The 14,717-nt window shown below is 33.3% G+C and overlaps 1 long non-coding RNA gene across 1 annotated transcript; it reads right to left on the bottom strand.

The window, feature by feature from the left end:
• Nucleotides 1-313: 313 nt before the first annotated feature.
• LOC101671931 lies at nucleotides 314-13,904 on the bottom strand. The gene is made up of 3 exons (XR_001177276.2): nucleotides 13,798-13,904; nucleotides 4,775-4,833; nucleotides 314-494 (listed from the first exon to the last, which is right to left on the bottom strand). It is a non-coding gene; the product is annotated as an uncharacterized LOC101671931 (long non-coding RNA).
• Nucleotides 13,905-14,717: the final 813 nt, after the last annotated feature.

Here is a 14,717-nt window from a genome sequence, read left to right as displayed (position 1 = left end):
TTGTCCAACCAAGATATTACTTTTATTTGCTATGAGCTTCAGTTAAAAATCTAAAAAGTCTTAATTTCTCTTCTTTAATAAAATCATTATAGTTGTGATAATTTCCTTCAGCTGAATTTGTGTGTGGATTGTGTGTACTCTGTCAGCATATTCTAAAACAGCTTCTCTAAAATTTCAATTTAGAATGAATGGAAGAACTACTAAATTGTTTAAATCTTTTATTACTTAAATCCTGTATTACTTCAATTGATTGCTCTGTATTTTTATGGCAAGGTTTTTGATATGTTGTCATGAATTTAAATGAAAAAACCCGTTCAGCATGAAAACAGGAGTATTTATTTTCAAAAAGGATTCTCCACCATATGTCATTTACAGAAACGAGTCAATTCTTCAGGGCATATAAGTGTAAATTTCCTTCTGTTGGTGTGGAAGTAAGCAAACTGCTGATTATTGTACATTCTTCACGGGATCTTCTGAAGCTTCAGGTAAAACTGCTAAGATGGAGAAAAAGAAAAGTAAGTTGCTAGAGTTTCATAATTACAAGTCAGGAATTAAAAATAGAATTGTTGCTTGAATTTGGTATTTCTTTCTAGGGGATTAAAAGCACTACATAAACATTTTTTAACAAATGTCAATATTGTCCTATGTTGATTCCATATGTGGGCAATTTACTTTCTGTTAAAGTCACTATTGGACTTTGGACTTTGTTTTTATTTTTCCTGATGAGAATGTACTTGTCAGCCAGAAATTTTTATTTTTTTCATCTGAAATGGGATGATCATATATTTCAAAGCATATCTAATTTTCAGCATGAAAAAAAATATAGTGTGTGTTTTGACATATATATGACAGAATAAATGTATATTTAAAGGAATCTAAGGAGCAAGATGTCATATCCAAGATAAATTAAATAGTAAGTGCATATTTCATGATTTTTACACTAAATAAATATTTCCCAAATAATAATCAAGGGACTATTTTACAGATTCATTCCCACAACTAATAGCAATGATGCACATGTACTCTTAAGTGACATTATATTTATATATATAGAGAGAGAGAGGGATTAAGTATGTCATTAGCACCATCTTCATCATCATCAACACTACCAAAGAGCTTTCATTTCATTTTTATATGTGATCCTGTGTATGTGTTTGTGTGTATGTGTATTCCAGGTGATGGAGAATTTCTATATCATTTGAAATAAGCTATTCCCTTATTACTGGATCAGTAAAATGTATTTTATAAATTATATAATTATACATAGAAACATCTCCTACTTGCTCAGTAGTCATTAAAGATCAAAAATACTTTGTTCTTCCATGCAAAACACTTCCATATCTCTTCATTTATCTTCTTTTATTTTCACTTTTCCTCATTTTTAAATACCCAATACTTTGTTAAACAAATCCCAACATTAGGCTGTACAACTTTGGTCTCAGGAGTATAAACATATTACCTTATTGAGGCTTTGTCCTCCCTGGTTTTAATCGTTTAAAAATATATATATATGTAAAGAAAGAAAAATGCTGCACTATGTCAAGTAAAGGGGCATTCTGTTGTTTACGCAATAAAGTACTGAAGTGACCATCTTAATCTACTATAAGGTCATTAAGCACATGAGGAGATTGGAAAGTATTATAAAAATTTAACTGCAATTAATCAATGTGGTCTTTAGTCTACAGAAAGGTACTGTGTAACCATATCTCTGTCTTCACTTTCTCTCGAATGTCATATCCAAATACAAATTGATAGAATTCATGAGATATAAAGTAACATAAAAACAATTTTTTCAGCTTTTCAATGTATCTTATTTCATATAGGAAGTACTTATATATACATATACATATATATATACACATATATATAATTATAGTCTCATATTTAGCTTTATTAAAGCTTGTTTTTAAGGAACTTTGGGGCCAATAGCAGGGTATTATTCTTCTCTTGCATATTAACTAACTTTATTGCCTGTGACTTTTCCAAATTATTTTCCATGATTATTGCGACCAGTGCATTGATGGTTAAATATGTGTTTGGAAAGAGATGCATCATATTGTTAAGTAAAACATTGTCAAACACTTCCAGACAACATATTATTAGAGAAAGATGTATCAATCAGCCAGGGAAAAGTAGTAATACTTATGGAGGATCATTTCCAATAGTTGATATTGCAGAATAATTATCATTGCAATGGTCATATAAATGAGCAAAACAAAACAAAATGAAACACCCCCGAAAACCTTGATAGTAACTTCTTGTTTTGGTTTCAGTTGAATATTATTAATACTATATACATGTATCATTTTGTCAAATGGCATTAATAAGGGCATTCACGTTAAAGAATTTAGAAGGGTTATTTGAAGAATGCACCTACTAATAACCAAACTTAACTAAAATGCCTAAATGTAGACTTAAATGGTAATATACCAATGAAAACTGGAAAACAATCATGAATGACACAAATTTATATTTGAACACAGGCCGAGAAATATCATATTCTTGGAAAAGACTTAAAATCATAAATGTGTCAGTTCTCCTTAAATAAACTATACTTTTCATGTTATTACAAAACAGCATTTTATCATGTTTATTTTCCTGGAGGGAGTTAGATAAGTTGACCAAAATTGATTTGGAGAGACAAGGAAGCAGGATTATGAAAACAAGGTATCTTGATTTTACCAAATCATATTTCAAAACAGCACAATACTCTCTTTAGGCCTCCAGAGGGAAATATTTCCCATTTTATTTTTTCCTGTTCTGATGTTGACAGCAATCCTTAGTGCTCCTTGGCTTATACATCCATCCCTCTAATCTCTACTTCTATTTACGCAAGTGTCTCTTCATATGTCTGTGTCTTCACATTGGCATCCTCTTCTGTGTGCTTGTGTCTCTTCTTTTCCCATAAAGACACCAGTCATACTGTATTGGTCCCATCTAATGATCTCATCTTAACTAGGGTACATCTACATAGACCCTTTTTCCAAATAAGGTCAAATTCCTGGTAACTGGAGGTTAGAACTTCAATGTATTTGGGGCGGTAACACAATTCAAACTACAACACCATCTTCATGGTTCACTCATTAATGAATTAATAAAACTTGGACTTAAACATTCTTTCATTTAAATGAGTGACTTTCTTTTTTTAAAATTTATTTTACTTTTTCAGTGTTCCAAGATTCATTGTTTATGCTCCACACCCAGAGTTCCATGCAATATGTGCCCTCCTTAATGCCCACCTCCAGACTCACCCATTCCCCCCACCCCCTCCCTTCCAAAACCCTTAGTTTGTTTCTCAGAGTCCACAGTCTCTCATGCTTCATCTCCCCCTCTAATTTCCCCCAATTCACTTTTCTTTCCTTCTCCTCCTGTCCTCTCTGTTATTCCTTATGCTCCACAAGTAAGTTAAACCATATGATAACTGACTTTCTCTGTAAGACTTACTTCACTCAGCATAACTTCCTCCAGACCAATCCATGTTTATACAAAAGTTGGGTATTCATCCTTTCTGATGGAGGCATGATATTCCATCATATATATGAACCATATCTTCTTTATCCATTTGTCTATTGAAGGGCATCTTGGCCCTTTCCACAGTTTGGCAATTGTAGCTTTTGCTGCTATAAACATTGGGGTACATATGTCCCTTCTTCTCACTACCTCTGTATCTTTGGGGTAAATACCCAGGAGTGCAATTGCAGGGTCATAGGATAGCTCTATTTTTAATTTCTTAAGGAATATCCACACTGTTTTCCAAAGTGGCTGCCCCAACTTGCATTCCCACCAACAATATAAGAAGGTTTCCATCTCTCCACATACTCTCCAATATCTTTGTTTCTTGTCTTCTTAATTTTGGCCATTCTAACTAGTGTAAGGTGGTATCTCAATGTGGTTTTGATTTGACTTTCTTTGATGGCTAATGATGATGAATATTTTTCATGTGTCTGTTAGCCATTTGTATGTCTTCTTTGGAAAAGTGTCTGTTCATGTCTTCTGCCCATTTTTGATGTGATTATCTGTTTTTGGGGGGATTGAATTTGAGTTCTTTATAGATCTTGAATGTAAGCCCTTTGCCTGTACTGTCATTTGCAAATATCTTCTCCCATTCTGTGGGTTGCCTCTTTGTTTTTGTTGACTATTTCCTTTGCTGTGCAAAAGCTTTTGATCTTGATGAATTCCCAAAAGTTTATTTTCGCTTTTGTTTCTTTTGCCTTTGGAGACATGTCTTGAAGTGGCTGGGGCTGATGTGGACCGTAACTTTCTTAAAATTATAGTTTGTTGTATAGCTTGTTCCACTCCAATGACCAAGTGGAATCACTTACCTTAATCATTTAAACTATGTTGCTTAAGCAGCAAATGTTTCTGATGTTCAAACACAAGAACACCTTTTATTTTACCTTTAGAAAAAGAGAAATAGAATCTAACTTTGCTGTTTTCCCCTTCCTCTCCTTTTTATTCTGACTCTTTTTATTGTTGTTTTCCCTTCTATTTCTGGTTATTGGTTGTAGGTACAAAAAATGTTTCCTTTTTTTTTTTCCTTCTGGGTTCTTTGCCTGGTCTAAAAATTAAACTGACACAAAACATATTAACAAGATAAAAACAAATTTAATTTTGTACATAGAAGCCCCACAAAAAAAAAAAAAGACTGTGAAATAACTAAAGGAGTCATCATTTTTGCCTTTTAGACAAAGAAACAAAAATTCTGTGACTAATTGACAAGACAAAGAAGTTTGTGCTATGGGCTAGTTAGTGAGGACTTAACAAATTTACTTACATGGACTTTTTGGCTTTAAATTTCCTATTTCTGGCAAAACGGATGTTTTCCTTATTTCCCTGCCAAGACAAAGAATGGTCAGTGTGTCCTTCTTGTGCAGACTGTTTCTGACCTAACTTTAATTCAAAATAATCAATATGCTGAATGACATATTACTGCATTTTCTGCTCTCCTTTATAGTCTATTTTTGGTTCTGATTTTGAGTAATGCATGGCCAATAACTTATTCTCCACAGCTTTAGCACAGGTTAGTTCCTTCAGAACAATGCTGAATAGAAATAGTGAAAGAGAAGAAGTTTCCCTTATTCTTGGTCTTAGGTGAAGAGTTTTTTAACATATAATAATTTAGTATGATTTTAACTGTAAATGTTTACAGACATCTTTTGTTAGGTTGAGAAAGTTGCTTACTATTCCTATCTTGCTGAGAATTCTTAAAAATTGATGTTGAATTTTGACAATTTTTTTGTTTGTTTCTATGTATATGATTATATATTTGTCCTTTTACCTTGTTGGTTTGGTGAATGACACTGATTTATTTTCAAATAGTGTCTATTTGCATTTAAGAGAATATTTTATTACTTCTGATGTTTATCACAGAGGTAGAAGCTAGACCTAGTTAGTGAGTACTTTAAGAGATTTTGCACATTATTATTATTATTATTATTATTACTATTATTTTATTTTGAGAGAAAGAGAGAGAGAGATCAGGCATATGTGAGCAGGAGGGGAGGGACAAAGGGAGAGTGAGAACAATCTTAAGCAGACTCCCCAGTGACTACAGAACCGAACTGGGGACTCCATTTCAAAACCCTGAGATCTGGACCTGAGCCGAAGTCAAGAATCAGATGCTTGGGGTGCTCATTTGGTTAAATGTTTGCCTACTGCTCAGGTCATGGGGTCCGGAAGTGGAACCCTGCATCAGGCTTCCTACTCAGCAGATTACCTGCTTCTTCCTCTCCCTCTGCTGTTCCCCATGATTGTGCAGTTCCTCTGTCAAATAAATAAATAAAATATTTTTTAAAAGTATAGACACCTACCAACTGAGCCACCTAGGCCCTCCTTGCACATTATTTTTTTTTTAAAGGAAAATACATAGATATAATTTCTGTAATTTAAAAATGAAATGAAAATTGCAATTCTGTGTTGATAGAACAGCAATTGAAATATATAGTATGGAATACAAACTTTAGAAACTTTTGCAGTAGAGAAAAAAATGTAGTGAACTAGAAAGACAGAAAGAGAAGTTATAACTGTATAATATAAGAGAAGGGACGGAATAAAACAATATAAGTACCCCTATCAAAAGCATAAGCCTAAGAATTTAAATACTATTCAGAAACAGATACAAGATAAAAGAAAATTTCATGAACTTTTTTTTTTTTACAGATTTTATTTATTTATTTTTCAGAGAAAGAGAGAGCACCAACAAGAGGGGGAGCAGCAGGCAAAGCAAGAAGGAGGCTCACTAGGCGCCCACGAGCTGTTTGTTTTTTTTTAAATATAGCTGAATCTTTGTATCAGAATGTGAACTAGATTTCTGATTATATTAATAAAAATATGCCCTTTTCTAAGCATATCTTATAATACTTAAAATACAATGATAGCAAAAACATATCTAAAATAATTATACAGGATTGATATTTTCATTTCTGTAATGTAAAATATCTGGACAATCTTGGACTTTTTTATATAACCTAATATCTAAATAATGGAGGTAGTTTCTGTTGGGTTTTGAAAAATATGTTAAACCAGAAATTTTGTATTTAAAATCGAAAATTTTAAAATGTATAATACCTCCATTTGAAGAGAATGAAGTGAAAGAGGAACAATACCTAAATAACTTTAATCAAAATAAGAAATTAAAAATAAGATTTAAAAAACTGGGGTGTCTGGGTGCCTCAGTTGGTTAAGTGTCTGCCTTCAGCTCAGGTCAGGATCCCAGGGACCTGGGACTGAGGCCCACTTTGCATTTCCTGCTCAGAGGGGAAGTCTCTTCCCTCTCCATTGGCCTCTCTGCCCTTCCCCAGCTCAGTTCTCTCTCTTGTGCTCTCTCTCTCAAATAAATAAAGTCTTTAAAAAGAATTAAAAAATAAGATAAAAAATAAAATGACTGTAAGTACTACTAATGACTACTAAACCAACTACATGGATTTAAGTAAAACTATGGTTACTATATTGAATAGGATTAAAAATTATTTTTTCAAAGACACATGATTAAAGTATTATAGCAAAATGGGACTGTATCACAGATTAAAACTACAAACAATGATCCATTTTTAATGCTTAAATTTCTTGCTTAATACAATTAGTATTTTTTACTTGTTTGCATTAAAAGTGGAAATTATTTATGGGAAATATTGAAACTATATATGCAGCTCTATTTTATGTGAAAACTAATTATGAAAAATAAAAACAAGCAGTTACTGTAAATACAAATATTGTGGGGCTCCTTGGTGGTTCAGTCAGTTGGGCACCTGACTCCTTTATTTGGGCTTAGGTCATGATCTCAGGGTGGTAAGATGAAGCCCCACAATATGCTCTATGTTGGGCATGGGGCCTACCTGAGATTCTCTCCCTCTTCCTCTACCCTCGTCCCCTCCCCCTCACTCTCTCTCCCTCTCAAATAAATAAATAAAACTTTAAAAAAGATAGTTTATAAGCATAATACATAAAAGCTTTATGTCATTTGTCACAAGAAATGCAAACCATATAACTTTCCTATAAGAGGTGGAAATAAAAATTTAACAAGGAAGACAACATTCTTAAACTATATGATGCACACTGCTTAAAAATAGAAAGGATGGTTGAAGATATATTGAAATATATGGTGGACAATACATTAATATTGATGTGCAAAGTAGAATTTACAACATTGTTTTAAGCATGTATCAATGTATTAATAAAAACCCAAGGGGATTCCATGATACATTGTTATTGTTTATTGACATATTAATGATAGAACATCAAATATATAAATTGGGGAATTTACAGTAAAAACAAAAAGAACCACCACCCATGAAACCAAATGTAAACTTTCTACATTAAAAGCCTTTCTAAGTTGCTCATGCTCTTCTAGTGAACTGTTTGGTAATGGAGTGTAGGGCATTGTCGCTCTCGCCAGCAAGAACGACCAGGAGACCTCAGTGAAGCAAGCTTTATTTCTGCGTAGCTGTTGGGATCTCTCTCTCCCCCACCCGTGCATGTCTATATATACCAAGGTTGCACAACCAATCACTCGCAGCCACATAGATACAAAATCCTAAATTCCGCCTACTGGCTCGCATCCAGCCGCCATCTTAATGGCGTGTTTACTTTTGGGCACCGAAAAAGTCGAGGGGCACCGGGGCCCCCCGCGGGCCCAGCCAGAGCAGCTCCGCACCATCGCCACCTGGCGGCGGCCACGGCTTGAGGCAGCGGCAGCCGAGGCAAGGAGCGGGCACGGGGGAGCCCAGAAGCATCACCGCGCATGCGCTACAAGCCGCTCGGGCACCGACAGGGCATGGTCCAGATTTTAGCTGCAGATAAGCACAGTGTTGAATGGGATCCTGCACTGTTGCGTTCAATAGAAATAAATCATGCGAACCAGATATTTCATTCTAAGATTGATAAAATTCAAGTCCCCTTGAAAATATGACCTCTTTTATTTTATTTTATTTTATTTGAAGGAGAGAGCCCATGTGGGCCTGTGCATGCACACAAATGGGGGGGAAGGGCAGAGGGAAAGAGAGAAACAGACTCCCTGCTGAGCAGAGAGCCAGGTGCCTGGCTCAGCACAGGGTTGAGTCCAGGACCCTGAGATCATGACGAGCCCAGGGCAGAGGCTTCACCACCTGAGCCAGCCAGGTGCCCAGAAAATATGACCTCTTGAAAAAGAATATGATTGAAATGGGGGGTAGAGGATGGATCAATTTTTCCTGAACTGATTAAGGATTACTCATAAAAGATAGTTTTATTATTTCAGATATAAAAAGATCAAATCACTGTTGTACACCTGAAATTAAAATAATATATCAATTAGATGTCAACACATAAATAGTTTAATATTTTTAAATATAAAAAAAAATCAATTCTTATACCCATTTCTTATTTTAATTTACTTATTGAAATAAAAATATTAAAAAGTCAAGTTAAAGTGACACTTCTTGAGTTGGCAAAAATAAGCTTTCTTCTATTGGGTAAAAATGGATGGTGAAAATCGTAAGATAAACCTAAATTCAGTTCACTTTCATAAACTAAACTTTCTTCTTGATTTCGAGGAAGTCTTGAATTTTAATGAAGGAGTCGACAGGGACAAATTTGTGCCAGAGATTGGACACTCAAGACAATATAGAGAAGTACTTCTCAAGTTGTAATGGGTATATAAGTAATCTGGGATTTTATTAAATTGAAGATTTAGTAGAGTTGAGTGGGACCAAATATTCTGAATTTCTAATGGATTAACTTAACAAAGATGAAGAGAAAAGAAGTTTTTGTTTACTTCATTGCATGTATATTCACAAGCACAGGAAAATTCATATTGTTTGAAATATTTTGGTAAGAATAAAATTAATGTATTTTTAGGAAACATTTTCTTTAGATTCAGATTCATTCATTACTAGAATAATAATAATAATCTTCTGATCCTATGTAGCTCTATATTCCAAACAGCTAGAAACATTTCAGTGGTCATCGTTGACCATTTAATAGCAATTTCCCTGGCTATCTAATGCACTTGAGGACAAAATAGCTGCCTTCCAGTGATTTCCAATTTATCCAATTTTCCAGCAACTTGTCTACCCACACAATGACAGATTACTGTTTCCTTCTCTCCACTTTCTGAACAGCTGAGCCAATTGTTTTCAATCTTTTTTCCTTTAGCATTCTATCTCTTAGAACCTTTAGAGTGGTTCCTGGAGGGATTCCTCTTTAGCTACATGTTTATAGACAGACCTCTCCCATCATCCAGAGTAACTAATAGAGAGACAGGTATGATTTTCTTTGCATTGGGCAAGTTCCATTGTTTCCTTACCTTGTAGTCTGATTTAAAACATCACTATAGATCTAATAGTTTAGTTTGAAAGTTCAGAGAATTTAGGGACACAGAATGTTCATGCCTATTTGTTAAATGGTTGTTACATATCACTAAATTATCCAAATTCTGTGCTCTCCTTAAAATAACAAAATAGGATTGTTGAGTACTATGCACAAACAGATGTAGAAACAAGAGTTTACTTAAAGAGATCTCCTTTAGCAATCAGGTCATCTAACCCCAAATCCTAAATAGTTCCAACTGCTTTTTAGGAAAGAGTCAGAGCAGGGAGATTACAAAAGGAGAGTTCCCCCCATTGAACTTCAGCAACCACTTGTTGGTCTTTGGATAAGCCATTCTCAGTTGTGCCTCCAAATGCTATCATGTAAAGATTCATCTTCTTTTCCTGCTTCTAGGGTGGAAGTTCACCAGATGATTCCATTCTCCCATGCACATTTGCAAAAGGCCCATATAAAGATTTACATGAAAGTTACATGATGTCAAGTGCTAGTCATTATTTTTTTGTTTAATGATAGCCTCTCAGAAAAATTTTTGATGAGATTTCTAATTTATTTAACTCACTGAATGATACAATCATCAAATTATCAATACCCCATGTGTCTTTGTAATGTTCTGTTAAGTGGATAGAATAACAACCCATTTGAATAATCATTTGTTTCAAAAACTAATATATTTTGGCCAAATGACTTATTTAAGGTCCCTGACGAAACCACAACATTAACTTCTTGAATTGTCCCACTGTTTTATCGGATAAGGTGATTTTTAGTTAAAAATATCCATGGCTATGGTGAGTACTATGAAGTGTATAAACCTGGCGATTCACAGACATGTACCCCTGGGGCTAATAATACATTATTTGTTAACAAAAATTAAAAAAAAATCCATGGAACAGAATTTAAACAAAGATGAATCCATATTTAAGCAATATTAACTCATATGAGAGTTACTATGCCTCACCTGATGATACAAGTTGACTCTTCTTTTGGATACTATAGAATGACCATTAGAATTTTCTTGAAACTATTCATAATTTTTGTTTCCCTTTATATTTTTCCATGGAAATCACCATATATATATATATGTGTGTGTGTGTGTGTGTGTGTGTGTGTATATATATATATATATATCTGTGTGTGTGTGTGTGTGTGTATATCTGCTTTGACATTATAGGTTTAGCAATATTATATAATAAATAAGCTCTTAGTAAGTCCAATATAAATTTGTCTATTTAATTTTGTTTTTCTATCCCTTCTGAATTTAAATTCATGAGGACAGGGATCTTATTCACAATTCATTTTTGGATATAAACATCTAAAGAATGGGCACTCAAAAATAATATCACTGAATTTTGAAATGAATGAATTACTCACTTCATGATCTGAATCATGTAAAATATATGGTGAACTTGAAAAACTAATGATGACTGTGTTTCTTTACACCTGTTTCTTTCTCTTTATATTTACTGCCCTATTCCAGGAACTTTAGCTAGCCCACCAACTGCAATGTTTGCCAAAATAATGCTTGGAAAATAGCATTCTGATGGATAAGAGAACAATGAACAAATGACACATTAACAGAAAGTAAAACAAGCAAAACAGAAACTCAAGTTTCAGTTCAAGTTGAAAATTTCTGTCAACCTCAAACCACCCATAAGTAACCTACTACTTTCCTATAAAAAGTCTGACCATACTTCACTATATGAACTATGTGGTCTTTAGTCATGATCATCAGAAAAATAAAACTTTTAACGAACTTTATTTAGTGATGTAATTCACTTCGTTTTGACAACTCATATATTAATTTTAGGTTTTCTTTCTTCTTTTTTTCTCTATGGCCATATTTTCTTTTTATTCATTCCATTTCATTTATTTTTTTTAACTTTTATTTTCCATTGTCTTGCTTTGCATTTATTTACTATTTTTGTTTAATTTGTCCTCTACCTTGGAAATTATACATACTTGTTTTTTTATTTTACTAAGCAATTTTACTATTTTAACAAGTATTCTTAGCAAGAAATGTAAAGCTTATCAAGAACCCCCAACAATACAATGACTTAGAGTTCTTTAACTGTAGTTTACAAAATTTGAATTGCTAATTTGTTCATTATTTTATATTTATGTTATTTTACTTAAGCCTATAAATTAGATATTGTCAGTATGGTAGTTTTCTTATCACTGTTGAATAAAATTAATCCTTGCTTGTATTATATATTTTTCACATTATTTTTTCTAATATTTTGGAATTTCCATTCATTTTATTATTTTTGTCCTTTAAAAGTTACTATGCAGGGTTCCTGGGTGGCTCAATGGGTGAGCATCTTCCTTTAGCTCAGGTCATGATCCCAGGGTCCTGGGATTGAGTCCTACATCAGGCTTTCTGTTCTGTAGTGAGGCTACTTCTCCCTCTGCTTCTCCCTCACTCTCTCTCTCTTTCTCTTTCTCTGTGGATCTCATGAATAAATAAGAAAAATCTTAAAAAAATAAAGTTTCTACTCTTGTGAGTATATTTACCTTTTTTCTTTTTTTTTTTTAAGATTTTATTTATTCACCTGATAGAGATCACAAGCAGACAGAGAGGCAGGCAGAGAGAAAGAGGGAAGCAGGCTTCCTGCTGAGCAGAGAGCCCGATGCGGGACTTGATCCCAGGACCCTGAGATCATGACCTGAGCCGAAGGCAGCGGCCCAAACCACTGAGCCACCCAGGCGCCCGTATATTTACCTTTTTATAGATTGAAAGTGTCCATATTTTGTCCTATTCCTGAATTATAAATTTGTTTGATATAAATCCTAGGTTAATAGATATTTATTGATTATTTCAAGACACTTCACAGTTTCCAGGCTTTCAATTTTTCTGTCGATAAGTCAGGTGAAAATTGATTAATTTGTATATTCTTTTCATTGTTAATACTCTATACATTCATTATGATATGTCTATATGTCAATCTTTTTAATCTGTTAATATTTCTAATAAATCTATTAGTGTCTCTTTTTTTCACTTTTAGAAACTTCTCAATCATCATATGTTAGAATATTTCCTTCCTTATTTCCTTAAAAGTTCTAAATGAACCCAGATTAAAATATGTGAAAACATCTTCTATTCTATCACAATGAACATCTTCTTTATACTTTTTACCTTGTCTCATTTGACTGGTTTTTAAATGCTTTCTTTGTAGCTATCTTCTTTTCACTCTATCTCCTTTTACCTGTTGTTACATAACCTAACCATATTTGTTTTCACTTCAATTACATTTTTTTTCACTTGTTATGTTCTCCCATATACTTCGCATTTTGTATTTTGTTTCTTAACATACTTCCATACTGTGTAAGAGTTAAAGAACAGTTAGATTAAGAAGGCAACATCCATATTATGGGGGAGGTACAGATTGTGTGGTTTTGGTTCTCAGCCAACATAGAAGTATAGCATACCATGTGCTATATAAAGTCTAATATTATAGAAAAACTGATTATCAAAAAAATTGGAAATAGGAAATATGGAAATACAAATAATTCATGAATAGTATTTTAAACTAGGACTTTAAATATTAAGAGAAAAGAGGCAAACATAATTCAGTTATAAATAACTGCATAAATTATCAAATATATTCATTCAAACACAAATATTAAATCTGTGTGCAGCAATTGGCATATGTATACTTTTCAGGAATTCATGAACTAGTTTTTAATAGCACTTTCTACTTGTGTATAATTTGAAAACTTACTGAAAATAATGTTTCATAAAATGAAAGTATGCTTAAAGCATATTTCAACCTAAAATTCACATTTTTATAGCATTATATTGCCTAAAAAGTCATTCATCTTACAACTGTTCTGGTTCTCAAAATTTTGATATTTCTCAAATATGTACTATATTTAGATAACTCATAAAAAAGATAAATGCTTTGGATTAAACATAAAATCATTTTCATATTTTCCACTGATGCTTGTGATCAGTTTGTTGTAATACTATGGATAGATGCACTATTTATTACTATTTACCTTTATCTTAGCTTCTTACTCACTGGTGTCGAGGGCGGGTGCTCCAGGGGCCCGGAGATCCGTCAACCGCAGAGCTTTGCAAAATGGCGCCTGGCGATTTGCCAGAAGGTGTGTCTAGAGTGACTGATCGTAAACAGGAAGTACTACCTATTTGCTGTTAAACTAAGGCTATGCTGTGGGTACTTAGTAACAAGCTTAAGAATGGTGGATGCATATCGCTGTCTATGCTGATTGGCTTAGCTCCCCTATATAAGCGATGGAATAAAGCTCTCTTTTTTTGAAACCCAACCAGACGGAGGGTCGTTATTATCGCTGCTGGATGGCGATAATTGGAATATATCCTTGCAACAATTCACTCAAAAATTGACTTGATGGAGTTAGTAAATTTTGGTATTATATTCTCTGAAGTGCAAAATAGCTGTATTTTTATTTCAGACAATCTGACTAATATCTGGGTAAATATTTTATATCCCTGGGCCTAATTTGCCAGATACAGGAATGATGTTAGGCAAATTCATAATATATAAAAATCATGGCCAGGCACATGAACATTCTGTCTTTGCTACTTATGAAAATAACATCAAGCTATCTATGTTATGATATTTAACTATATACCCTTACTAAAATCTCATGACTATTGTCCCTTAGTCTCAAAGAGTCTGTACTAATGTGAAAGCTAGAGAAAGTGATAGACAGAAAAGTATATAGGGAATGATTATTAACTTTAAGGGTTAGAATATATAAATTGTCCTACTTTTCTATAGTTTTGAAACATATAGCATATCCTAATAATATACATAAAATAAAAGTGGTATTATCTGTACCATTGGAATATGAATAAATGCAAGGTAATATTTCTTTCATGACACCTTCACAAATATTATCACAGGTTTTATGTTATATTAATATAGAAGATTGAC

This window comes from Mustela putorius, unplaced genomic scaffold (genome assembly GCF_011764305.1).
Source record: "Mustela putorius furo isolate JIRA1106 unplaced genomic scaffold, ASM1176430v1.1 tig00000589_pilon_pilon_pilon, whole genome shotgun sequence".
NCBI classification, from domain to species: Eukaryota; Metazoa; Chordata; class Mammalia; order Carnivora; family Mustelidae; genus Mustela; species Mustela putorius.
Note: the sequence above shows the minus strand (reverse complement) of the source record. Positions and strands in the feature narration are given on the sequence as shown.